The following is a 13,976-nucleotide window of genomic DNA, read 5'->3' on the forward strand; positions in this document are numbered from 1 at the left end:
TCTCAATCAGTTATTATTCTACAGAGTCAAATCCGACTCATTCCCCAATCTATTTGATGTTCCCCACACTCCAAAAAATGTTTAATATCTCCCACAATATAATTACACTCACTCCGCAAACACTTTAAGATCCCCATAGTCTAATCTTTTTCATTCCCAAACTCTTTAATATCCCACAACCTAGTCCCACTCACATCACAAATGCTTTAATATCCTACAGTCTAATCTTGTTCGTTCCTGAACCCTTTAGTGCCCAGAAGCTTCACTCACTCCCCCAACCCTGTGACTACTGGCATGCCTCAGGGGTCAGTGCTGGGCCCATTGCTGTTTGTTTTCTAAATCAATGATTTGGATAAGAATGTACAAGGCACGATTAGTAAGTGTGTGGATGACACTAAAAGAGGCAGCATCATGGACAGTGAGAAAGGTTATCAGAAATTGCAGCAAGATCTTGATCAACTGGGGAAATGGGCTGAGAAATGGCAAATGGAATTTAAGATAGATAAATATGAGGTGTTGCATTTTGGAAAGTCAAATAAAGGTAGGAGTTTCATGATGAATGGTAGGGCCTGAAGGAGTGTAGTGGAAGAGAGGGACCTTGGAGTTCAGATGCACGATTCCTTGAAAGTGGAGTCACAGGTAGACAGGGCAGTGAAGGCGGCTTTGGCACACTGGCGTTCACCAGTCCAGAAAAAAGAAGTTGGGAAGTAATGTTGCAGTTGTACAGGACATTGGTGAGGCAGCACTTGGAGTACTGTTTCAGAGATGGTAGGAACTGCAGATGCTGGAGAATCTGAGATAACAAGGTGTAGAGCTGCATGAACACAGCAGGCAAGCAGCAGAAGAGCAGGATCTAGGCCTGAAATGTCAGCCTTTCTGCTCGGCCTGCTGTGTTCATCCAGCTCTACACCTTGTTATCTCTACTTGAAGTACTGTGTTCAGTTTTGGTCACCTTGTTATCGGAAGCATGTTGTTAAACTGGAAAGAGTGCAGAAGAAATTTACAAGAATGTTGCCAGGACTCAAGGGACTAAGTTATGGGGAGAAGTTGGACAAACTAGGACTTTTTCCTTCAGAGCACAGGAGACTGAGGGGATGTTATAGAAGTGTGTAAGATCCTTAGAGGTGTGGATAGGGCAAATGCACTCAGTCTTTTTCCCAGGGTTGGGGATTCGAGGATCAGAGGACATTATTTTAAAGTAAGAGGGGAAAGAATACATGGGAACCTGAGGGGCAACTTTTTTACAGAGGGTGGTACGCATATGGAATGAGTTGCCAGCGGAAGTGGTTAAGTCGAGTACATTAACAACCTTTAAAAGGCATTTAGATGAATATATGGATAGGAAAGGTTGATAAGGATATGGGCCAAGTGCAGGGAAATGGGGTTAGCATGGATGGACATTTTGGTCGGCACGGACCTGTTTGGATCAAAGGGCCTGTCTCCGTGCTGTAGGACTCTGTGATAAACCCGTTAATATTACACACAATCTAATCCTACTCATTCCTCAAAACCTTTAATATCTCCGAGTCTAATCCCACTCATTTCCTCAAAAACTTTAATATCCACCAAACTTAATCTCACTCATTCCCCCGACAATTTAATATCCCCCAGTCTAATCACTCACTCACCAAACTATTTAATACTCCCTAGTCTAATCCATTCATTTCCTGATCTTTAATATTCATCAGTTTAATTCCAATCACTTCCCAAACCCTTTAACATTCCTCAGTCTAACTCCACTCATTCCCTTTCAATATTCCTCATCTAATCCAGCTCATTCCCCTGACCATTTAATATCACACACTGTCTCATTCAACACACAAAAACCTTGAATATCCCAGTCTGATCCTACTCACTGCTCAAAAAAACTCTGACACTTTGACAGTCTAATCCCACTCACTCCCCAAAGCCTTTAATATCACCCAGTTTAATCTCACTCACTACCCAAAATCTTTAAAATCCCATTGTTTTATCTGACTGACCCATCAAGTCTGATCCCGCTCATTTCCCTGACCCTTTAACAACACCCTAAACTAATCTGATTCATTCCCCTGACAATTTAATGTTCCCAGTCTAATCCCATTCACACTCCAAATCATTTAATATGCACCAAAAATCAAATCCCACTCATTCACAAAGCGTCTAATATCCCACATAGCCTCATCCCAATCACTATCCAAACCCTTTAATATCCCACAGTCTAATTCCACTCATTCCACAAACCCTTTAATATCCCCGACAGTCTAATCTCACATTATCCAAAATCTTTAATATCCCCAGCCTTATCCCATTTATTGCCAACACTTTAATATCCCCTGTCTAACTCTGCTCACTCCCCTGCTGTGGGAGAAAGCTTGATTATGTTTAAAACAATTAGGTTTAAAACAAAATATCTGCAGCTGAACGCATATTGCACAAATTAAAATGGAGGGGAGCAGTGTGTGTTTGTGTGTGTGTCAAGTGGGGGAGGGGAAACCATAAGAGTGTAAAAGACTGGGCACATGTGGAAAACTAACAGACAGAAGGTTCTAGAAAGAGAAGGGGCTGGTCACTAAAATGGCAAGCACCCTGGTGCTGGAGTGAATTGGTTGGAGGAAACTGAGGGGGGTGGGAGTGAGTCTAAAATTGTGAGAATGCAAGCCCTGGGTGGGCAGTTGGCGTAGTGCAGACAGGTGGAAGCAGTAGAGACCAACAATAAAGTTTAAAACTAACCATTCGCGGTGGCCTCCTGTGTGCTTTGTTATGAAAACTTTGGACCCAACAATTCTTGAACCCAATAATTCTGGTGTAGTCGGCAGGATCGCAACAGGACTGAAGAGGAATAGATCCCTAAATCTGTGCCCAGAGGTAAGGAGTCCTGTCTTCTAAAAGTTCCCGGGTGAAAGTGATACCCCAAAATCTTCTCGTCTGATGCAATCCCACGCTGAACACAGTCCTAATTTGAACTCAATAGTTAGACTACCGATGTTGGTAGTAACAGGTTTAACCCTACAGTTTCCTAGGAAGAGTCCATATCAGTTCAAACTATTCCCAAAGCAAACACCATGTCCGACCCACAGAAACCTACGACTGTTAAAGGAGGATTGGACCTGCCCACTGTAAAATTTAAAGGGGTACATTGAACAGCAGTTTGATCTACCTACTGCCTTAATTAAATTTGGGGAAAATATGGAAGCTTCATAGGACAATGGTCCCTGGATGATATAAAATATGTTTGGGGCAAAAGTACCCGACTTAAAGGTAAATAACGTACTCGCTGGTCATTGTATGTCATGCTACAAATCAGACGACATAAAGTCATTGAAAAAACTAATCATGACCATAAAATCAGTAATTTAAAAGACCAAATGAAAGCTGTCTGTGCCAAATTGAAAGCCACAAAGCTTGAACTCCAGAAAGTGTGGGAACCTCATTCCCATGCAGAGTCGCCCCCTCCAACAGAACCTCCGTATCTAAATGCCCCTCCTACCTATAATCTTCGGATTAACTGGCTGCTAAGATTTGGTCTCTATTTGAGACTGAAAGACACAGTTCTGAGGACTGTGATTCAGACCATGAAGATATACAACCATTGCCCCTAATCTAAGAACTGTACAACTAGAAGTCAGAAGAAGGAAGAAAACAACTGATAAATGGGGAAGATCAAATACTAATACGCCCAATGGGTAGAATACAAACCGGCCAATCCAAAATTGGTAAAAAGGTGGTCTAAGGAGCTTCCTCATCCCAAGAACGGTGGTGGAAAGACATGGAGTGAGTTGGAAAACTTCAAAAATATATACAGTCTCGACCCCATGGATGGAGCACAAGTGTTGTCCGTTATGCTGGGAGGAAATACTGGCCAGAGATTATCTAGGAAGGTGACCAAAGAATTAGAGGATGATGGGCAGAATCTGGTCGAGGGATGGAAGGCGATTCAAAACTGTTGAAAGACTACGGTCCACCAAAAAATGACTGGAGTAAAATATCCGCCTATCAGCAAAAAGGCAATGAGGAATTGAAGGACTATGCAGAGCACTTTGTAGCCATATGGATTGAATATTTGGGACTGGCTGGTAACATTGACAATGCAGATAAATTACACCAAAGTACTTTGACGCCCTTCAAATCTGCCTTTGTTGCAGGATTGAAACCTGAATTAGTTAAAATCCTCAATATTACACATCCAGATTGGGAAACGAGTCATGAATCCTTCAGAAAGATAGTACAGAAGGCTAATAACCTTGAGCAAAACATGGACTCTAAATTAAGAACTATGCACATTGTAGTGGCTCCATCTGGCAGTCCGCCTGATAGATCCCCCGAAGATGCCACAACTGTGGCTGAGAGGGGCATTGGGCAAAAATGTGCCCCTTTAAGAAGAAAGCAACTTCCAGCAAACCGGCCTGTAGGCAGGACTTAAGCCCTTCAAATGGCCCACTGATGGAGCAGAGGTTACTGGAATGCATTAAAAATCTATCCCTTGAGCAGCAGGAGGCCCTTCAAAACCTAGCAAAAAACTAGAACTGCCCACCCCCCACCTCTTAGCCCCTTTCTTTCGAAAATGACTTGATAGCTGTTGTATTTTAGTTGGGGTGGGCGATAAGGAAATTGGCTGTTTATTGGATGCTGGAGTTGTTTGCTGTTAATTGAGGGACGGGATTTACCAATGGACGGGAAGTGTAGGACTGCAGTGGGTGTAGGGGGTAAAGGATTGTGTTGTAAGAAGACACAGCCATTGCCCATACGTCTGGGGCCACATGAGATTATTACATCCATATGGGTAGGGCCAGTACAACAAGCCCTCTTGGGGATGCATGTTTTGACTCAAATAAATTCATCCTTACACTTTGAAGATGGTCACGTTACTTGGTCAAAACAACACCTCAAGTAAGAGAAGTGGTAGAACCATCCAATTTGGGCAAAAGACAAAAACAACTGTGGTTTGCTCAAAATGGCTCCAGTCACCTTCACCAGAATCGACCTACTATGTACTAAGCAATATCCCATTAGCCCTGCCTCCATTGCTGGTATCCTATCAGTCATACATCAATTGGAACAACAGAGTGTACTGGTCAAGGTACACAGCATGTCCAACAGTCCTGTTTGACCGGTTAAGAAACTGGACGGTACCTGGCATTTGACCATTGACTATCAGAAAGCCAACCAATGCATTGACCAGAAGGCGCCTCTGACAACCGACCTGTCCACCATTTTTAATTCCCTTTCCCTAGAACATGGATATTTTTCTGTTATAGACGCGGTTAATGGATTCTGGTGTGTCGCTTTGGCCCAAGAAGTGCAGTTTTGGTTTGCCTTCACGGTCCACCAACAACAGTACACCTGGACGTGCTTGCCCCAGTGTTTTCACAGCAGCCCTGCAATGTTCCGTATGGCCCTGAAGAATCATTTACAAGAATTGCCTCCATAGTCATTCAATACGTGGACATCTTGATAACATTGCGGACTGAGGAAGAGCATAGGGAAGATTTGCACACTCTCCTCCATCATTTACACTCCTGTGGTCATAAAGTCAATCTTATGAAGGCGCAGATTGCCCAAGAGGAAGTAGTGTATTTGGGTCAGAAAATCTCAGCAGGCAAACGAGAGATGACGCAAGATAGGACAGCGGCCATACGGGAACTAAGATCCTTTTCGAGGCTTTGCAATTTTAATCGTAACTGGATTGAGAGTTACATGCAGTTAGCCCAGCCTTAAAGGAAAATGTAAACCTAAAGACCCAGTGGTGTTCACTCTCAAACAGTGGTCTGCCTTCCTGAAATTAAAAACTGCCTTATATTCCTCTCCAGCCCTGGGAATCCCTGACAATGGCAAGCTCTTTATGTACATGAGAGAGATGGCTACTTGAAAGCCATCCTTACACAGGAGCATGGTGACAGACAGAGACCTATCAGTTATTATGCTGCCTGGCTTGTTTCTATGGCACTGAGCTGGGGTAGGTGTCTGAGGGCGATGGAAGGCGCGTCTAGAGCTGTCATGGCCACTGCCCCCATTGTGCTGAATCAAGAGATGATTGTCAAGTGCCCTCACATGGTGCACGCTATGTTATCTATGAACCATATTTTGCAGATAACTGTAGCCTGATGGAAGTGCTGGACAGCCCTTTTCAAAGCCCTCAACCTCCACCTGGTCCCTGCAAGCCCAGTTAATCCCGTGACACTGCTACTGTTGCGCGGGATCAAAAGGGTGGAAGGTGAGGAAGAGGCTGGCCATAGCGATGAAGAACACAAGTGCATGGAAATTTTGCAGCTCTTGGATGAAGCTGCTCAGGCGGCAGAAAAGCCTTTACAAAACCTTTGTAGAAGACTGTATGCGACAAGCAGGACGGGCTGTCACCAGCTTGAATGAATAGCTCAAGGAAGCTTGCCAGCAGGCACCAACAGGCAGAACTAAGAGCACTCATGGAAGCATGTAAGATAACCGAAGGGAAAACAGCCAACATCTACACAGATTCTCGATATGCTTTCCGGGTGGCATATAATTTTGGACCTTTGTAGCAAAAAAGGAGATTCCTTACTGCAGCAGTAACACCCATTCAGAATGGGATTGAGGTCCAAAACCTCCCTGAAGCCATTCAATTGCCACAAGAAGGTGGAATTCTGAAATGCAAGGCACGTATGCGACAGAACAAGCAAATTCACAAGCAAATTACAGGATCTTAGAACAATGCAAGATCAATGTTCTAAGGAGGAAAAGTGGACATGGATTGAGGCTGGAATAAAATTATGTGAAAATGGTGTTTGGAGACAACGTGATACAACAAGCCAGTCGGACCACAGGTGTTAATGCCCTTCCTGGCACAGCAAATACATTCTTGGGGGCACTTGGCCACACTACAGATGATGACCAGATTCCAAAAGAGCTGGTGGGGAAGAGGATTTAAGAGACATGTGGAACTCGTGGCGATCGCAGTATAACTTGCCAAAAGAACAATCCTGGACCCACCACAATAATGCCACAACTGAGACCTCCTGCACCTGCCAGATCTTTCCAACATTTACAGGTGGATTACTCTGTCCCCAAGTGCCAAGGATCCTCCAGCATCGGCAGTTCCTACTATCTCCAAGGATACTCAGATGTCCTAGTTATACTGGATAAATTCTCATGATGGGTGGAGGCGACACCTGCCAGCAGGGCTACAGCCAATCATACCACTAAGATTCTCTGCAATGAGTACATTCCCTGATGGGTGGGGGGTGGTTTCCATCCAGCGTTGATTCAGACCAAGAAACTCATTTTACTGGAGCAATTTGTCAAGAGGTGTACAGGCTGTTGAACATTAAATGGGACTTGCATTGTCCACATCACCCAGAGCCATCAGGATAGGTTAGGCGTACAAATCAGATGATAAAACAATGCTTAGCCAAATACCACCAGGCAGGAGGGCCTTGGGCCCAAGCTGTCCCTCTACTGCTGTGTAGTATTCGGACGACACCTAATCGAACCACAGGCCTAAGCCCTTTTGAAGTTATAACTGGGTGATCTATGTCCCTGCCTTGTATGATAGATCTCTGTACAGCTGATGGCCATTTATTGCATGACTCACTGTTAAAATAATGTCAGGACCTGACAAACGCTGTCAGTTATGCCTCCCAACAGGTTGCAGCAGTGTGTGATGATCCTCCTGAAGGTGGGCACGATATAGTCCCTGGAACGTGGGTACTTGTTAAGAAAATCCACAAAGAACCACTTGGGGAGAAGTGGGAAGGCCCATTCCAAATTCTGTTAACAACTCCATCGGCTGTGAAAGTACAAGGGAAGAAAATGTGATCCGTGCTTCACACGTTAAGAGATCCACCACACCACTAGAAAAATGCAGCTCATATTTTTTGGACTTTCTGCTTACCTGATAGCCAGTGGAACATGTACTTCTGTTGTGAAGCGGAAATTGAGTGTAAATACGTTTTTGTATATGCTAGTGTGTATGCTAGTCATTCCAATATCTCCAGTTGCTGGGTTTGCTCACATGTATCCATACATTCTAAGGGTGGTCTTCCCCTCCGATCTGTTCTGTTTGATACATCTGAAGTGGCTGAAAGTGTCACTTGCTAAAATGTATCCCTTATAACTGGGGCCCACATGGCCATCACATCTTCCGTAGAGAGAGGAGTATATTGGGTAGACATTAATGGTATCCAAGTCATGTGGGAATCAACAGGGCACAGTCTTTCTGCCTTTAAAGGCTGGTATTAACCTCAGTTTAATACCTCCCACATACCACCACTCATTATCATTACTAATACTTCAAAGGTAGGAAAACCAATGGGCTCTATTTGCTTTAATAGATCTGAGGGCATAGCCTCAAGATTAGAGGGAGCAGATTTAGGACTGAACTGAGAAGGAATTTCTTCACCCAGAGGGTTGTTAATCTATGGAATTCCTTGCCCAGTGAAGTAGTTGACGCTACTTCAGTAAATGCTTTTAAAAAAAAGGTAGATTTTTTTTGAACAATAAAGGAATTAAGGGATACGGTGAGAACGGGGGTAAGGGATCTGAGTCCACGAAAGGATCAGCCATGATCTTATTGAACGGTGGAGCAGGCTCGAAGGGCCAGACGGCCTACTCCTGCTCCTAGTTCTTGTGTTCTTGTGTCTTGTGAGCCTAGAGGTTTGTCTGCAGGTCAGGGGAATTGTACCCAAATTTTAATGTCACACCTAACGCATGGTCCCTTTGTAAACTTAATTTTGGCAAACTCAAGTCAGCAGGAACGTTTAACCACATCTGGTTTTTGGACTGCATAACTTGGTTTGTCCCATACAACGGCACAGCACATGTTTTGTTTAAGGACTCAAGGCATATGCCTTGTTGCCCCCCTCATGGACATGCTCCTGTTACCTTGCTTTTGTAGTCCCATTCATGTGTCACTTCTACAACCTGTCTGAAATCCACCCTACAGTACACAATGTGCCACTGCAGAGACTGAATGATTTTTCGCTATTTTGTTCCCCCTGTATGGTATAGCCAAGGTAGCCAGAGAATACATCAATATGGCAGCTATCTTAGAACAGGTAGCCAATGACAGCTGTCAGGCCTTTGATAAGATTAATGCTGAAATGATTGCCCTACAACCCACCTTAATGCAGATTCACATAGCTCTGGACTGGATCTTGGCCGAGAAAGGTGGCACTTATGGCCTTGTAAGTCAGGAGTGTTGTACCTACATTCCTGACAACTCAGAGTACATTACTAACCTCACTGACCACATTAATAAGGAAATGACAAAACAACAAAAGTAAAACAAACTCCACAAGTACCTTATGGGACTGGACCACTGGATGGCTAGTCTTGTTGGGAACCTTTATTTTCAGGGAATTGTAATCTTCCTTGTTATTATCCTTGCTCTTTATGTCCTAGCCCAATGTTTTAAATAATAAAGTGTGGAGCTGGAGGAACACAGCAGGCAAGGCAGCATCAGAGGAACAGGAAAGTTGACATTTTGGGTCGGCAGTTTTTTGAAGAAGGATCCCGACCCAAAACATCAACTTTCCTGTTCCTCTGATGCTGCCTGGCCTGCTGTACTCCTCCACCTCCACACTTTGTTATCTCTGACTCCAGCATCTGCAATTCTTGCTATCCCACTATTTTAAATATTGTTTAGCCTGCTTCCTTAATCCAGACCAGCTTCAACGCCTGGAAATTTCTGAGCAAACTCATATCATGTTAAGGTCGTTGTATGTGTAGTGATTCTTATTAGTGCTTAAAAGAATCAAAAGGGAGGAGTTGTGGGAAAAAGCTCAATTACATTTAAAACAATTAGGATTAAAAAAAAATTGCAGCTGAATGCATATTGCATAAGTTAAAATGGAGGGTGTGTGTGTGTTTATATATATAATATGGGGAGGGGAAGCCGTGAGGGAGTAAAAGACTGGGCACATGTGTAAAACCAACAGACAGAAGTTTCTAGAAAGAGGAGGGGCTGGTCACTAAAATGGCAAGCACCCCGGTGCTTGAGTGAACTGACTGGATGAAACAAAGGAGGTGGGAGTGAGTCTAAAATTGTGAGAATGCAAGTCCTGGGCAGGCATTTGGGGCAGTCTGGGCAGTGTAGACAATTGGAAGCAGTAGAGACCGACTGCTTGTATAATATTCAATGTTTGACCAATAAAGTTTAAAACTAGCCTTTTCCGATGGCCTTGTGAGTGCTACTTTGCGAGAACTGCGGACGCAACAATTCTCAAACCCAACACCTGACCCTTTAATATCCCCAAACTCTATACCATCCACACTGTCTGATGCCACTCGCTCACAAACTCTTTAACATACCATGCAGTCAAGTTCATTCCCCAATTCTTTAATATTCCCCAATCTAATCCTACTCATTCCCCTGACCCTTTAATATCCCAGTCTAATTCAACTCAATCACCAAACCCTTTAATATGCTCAGTCTAATCCTGATTACTCCCCAACATCTTTAATATCACATAGTCCAGTCTTACTCACTTTCCAATCCTTTTAATATCCACACTGTCTAATCCTACTCATTGTCCAATCCTTCTAAAATCTACACAGTCTAATCCCACTCGTTCTTCAATCCTTTTAATGCCCCACGCAATCTAATCTCACTCAGTCTCCACTCCTTTTAACATCCATAGTCTAATTCCATTTATTCTCAAAACCTTTTAAAATCTGCACAGTCTAATTCCACTCATTCTCCAATCCTGTATTATCCCACAGTCTAATTCCACTAACTTCTCAACCTCTTTAATGTTACTGCAGTCCAATCCCATTCAGTCCCCAAATTGCTAAATCCCCCAGTATAATCCCACTCATTCCCCTGAACATTTAACATTCTCCAGTCTAATTCCACTCACTCCCCAAACCATTTGATATCCCACAGTTTAGCCCCGCTCACCTCCAATCCCTTCATATTGCTCAGTCTAATTCCACTCACTAACCAAACCCTTTCATATCCCACAAAATCTAATCTCATTCATTCCCCAAGCCTTTAATACCCCAGACAGACTAATTCCCAGTCACACCCAAACTCTTTAATATCACAGTAAATCCCAAACATTTCATAAACCCTTTAATTTCTCAGTCTTATTCTACTCACTTGCCAAACCCTTTATTATCCCCCGGTCCAATCCCATTCATTTCCTTGACCCTTTATATCCCCAGTTTATAAATTCACATGTGGGACGTGGACATCACTATCTGGCCAGCATTTATTGCACATCCCCAGTTGCCATTGAGAAGGTGATGGTGAGCTGCCTTCTTAAACTACTGCAGTCCTTGTGCTGCAGGTAAACCCACAATGCTCGTAGGGAGGAAGTTCCAGGATTTTGACCCAACAACACAGTGGGAATCGGGATATATTTTCAAGTCAGGATGGTGAGTGGCTTGGAGGGGAACTTGCAGATGGTAGTGTTCCCATATATCTGCTGCCCTTGTCCTTCCAGATGGAAATGGTTGTGGTTTTGGACGCAGCTGTTTAAACAGTTACTCACTTGCAAAACCACAATCTACTTCCCATGTGCCAGGTATGACTCCAACCAGTGGAGAGTTTGCCTCCCGATTCCCATTGATTCCAAGTTTGCTTGGGTTCCTTGATGCCACACTCGGTCGAATAAGACCATAAGGTAAAGGAGCAGAATTAGGCCATCCAAGTCTGCTCCGCTATTCAATCATAACTGATCTGTTTCATAACCCCATTCTCCTGCCTTTTCCCTGTAACCCTTGATTCCTTTACTAATCAAGAACGCATTTATCTCTGTCTTAAATACATTCAATAACTTGGGCCACCACAACTTTCTGCAGCAATAAGTTCTACAGATTAACCACTGCCTGGCTGAAGAAATTCCTCCTCATCTCAGTTCTAAAGGATTGCCCTTTCAGTCTAAGGCTGTGCCCTTGGGTGGAGTTTTACCTGCTCGTGGAAACATCTTCTCCATATCTACTCTATCCTGGCCTCTAAGTATTCTGTAAGTTTCAAACAGATGTCCCTCATCCTTCTAAATTCCATCAAGTACAGGTGCAGAGTCCTCAACCACTCCTCACAGACAAGCCCTTCATTCCCGAGATCATTCCTGTAAATCTTGTCTGGACCCCCTCCAATGCAAGCCCATCCGTCCATACATTTGGGACCCACAACTGCTCACAATATTCCTAATACAGTCTGACCACAGAATGTAACAGGATCAGCAGTACGTCTCTGCCCTTGTATTCTAGTTCTCTTGAAATGAACGCAAGTATTACATTTGCTTTCCTAACTGTGAATTGAACCTGCATGTTAACCGTAAGAGAATCCTGAACGAGGACTCCCCAAATCCCTTTGTGCTTCAGATTTCCGAAGCGTCTCCCCACTTAAAAAATAAGCTACACCTCTATTTTTCCTGACAATGCACATAATCTCACACTTTCTCACATCATATTCCATCTGTCACTTTTTTGCCCACTCTCCTAGCCTGTCCAAGTTTATTTTAAGCCTGCCCGCTTCCTTTAGGGATCCCTGGACCACCTCAGAACTCCACTAGTCACCAGTTGCCATCCCGGAAAAGATCCCTTTATCCTGACTCTCTGCTTTCTGCCAGTCAGACAATCTTCTATGAGGCTTTAATGTCATGTGCTGTCACTCTCACCTCACCTCTGAAATTCAATGCTTCTGTCTATGTTTGAACCAAGGCTGTAATGAGGTCAAGAGCTGAGTGGCCCTGACAGAGCCTAAAATGGACATTAGTGAGCAGGCGCTGCTTGATAGCACTGTTGAGGACACCTTCCATCACTTCACTGATGAACGAGAGTAGTCTGATGGGGCAGTAAGTGGCTAGGTTGGATGTGTCCTGTTTTTTGCATGCAGGACATACCTGGGCAATTTTCTATTTGTTGCGTAGATGCCATTATTGTAATTGTACTGGAAGAGCCTGGTGATGGGACCAACACATTTTAGAGCACAAGTCTTCAGTATTATTGCTGGAATCTTGTTAGGGCCCATAGCCTTTGCAGAGTTCAGTGCTTCCAAACATTTCTTGATATCATGTGGAGTGAATCAAATTGGCTGAAGACTGGTATCTGTATTGCTGGGGACAACTGGACGAGGCTGAGATGAATCATCTACTCGGTACTTCTGACTGAAGATTGCTGCGAATGCTTCAGCTTTATCTTTTAGGGATGTGTTGGGCTCTTCCATCATTGGGATAGGGAAATCTGTGCAGCCTCCTCCTCCTCCAGTCAATTGTTCATTTGTCCACCACCATCCATGACTGTACGTGGCAGGTCTACAGAGCTTAGATCTGATCTTTTCATTGTGGGCAGACTTACCTCTGTCAATAACTTTCTGTTCATGCTGTCTGGCAAACTAATTCTCCTGTTTAGTAGCTTCACCAGGTTGATAGGTCATTTTCAGATGCCGCTCCTGGCACGGCCTCCTGAACTCTCCACTGAACCAGGGTTGATCCCCTGGCCTGATGCTAATGGTTGAATAGGGGAACATGCTGGGCCATGATGATGTAGGTTGTGCTGAAGTACAATTCTGCTGCTGCTGATGGCCCATAGCATCTGATCAATGTCCAGACTTGAGTTATCTGAGCTGCTTGAAGTCTGTCCCATTTCACTCAATAAAAACTGAAAGAACTGCGGATGCTGTAAATCAGGAGCAAAAACAAAAGTTGCTGGAAAAGCTCAGCAGGTTTGGCAGCATCTGTGAAGAATAAAAAATCAGTTAACATTTCAGGTTAACTGAGTTCTGAGGAAGGGTCACCGGACCCAAAACATTGATTTTTTTCTTCACAGATCCTGTCAGATCAGCTGAGCTTTTCCAGCAACTTCTGTTTTTGTTCCATTTCACACAACGATAGTTCCACGCAACATGATGGAAGGTAATCGTAATGTGAAAATAGGACATTTTCTCCACGAGGACTATATGGTGTTCACTCTTATCAATACTGTAATGGGCAAATGCATCTGCAGCTAGCAGATTGGTGAGAATGATTTTCTCATTTGTTCGATCCCTTACCACCCGCCACAGACACAGTCAAGCA

Source organism: Rhincodon typus, chromosome 35 (genome assembly GCF_021869965.1).
Source record: "Rhincodon typus isolate 14 chromosome 35, sRhiTyp1.1, whole genome shotgun sequence".
In the NCBI taxonomy this organism is placed as follows: domain Eukaryota; kingdom Metazoa; phylum Chordata; class Chondrichthyes; order Orectolobiformes; family Rhincodontidae; genus Rhincodon; species Rhincodon typus.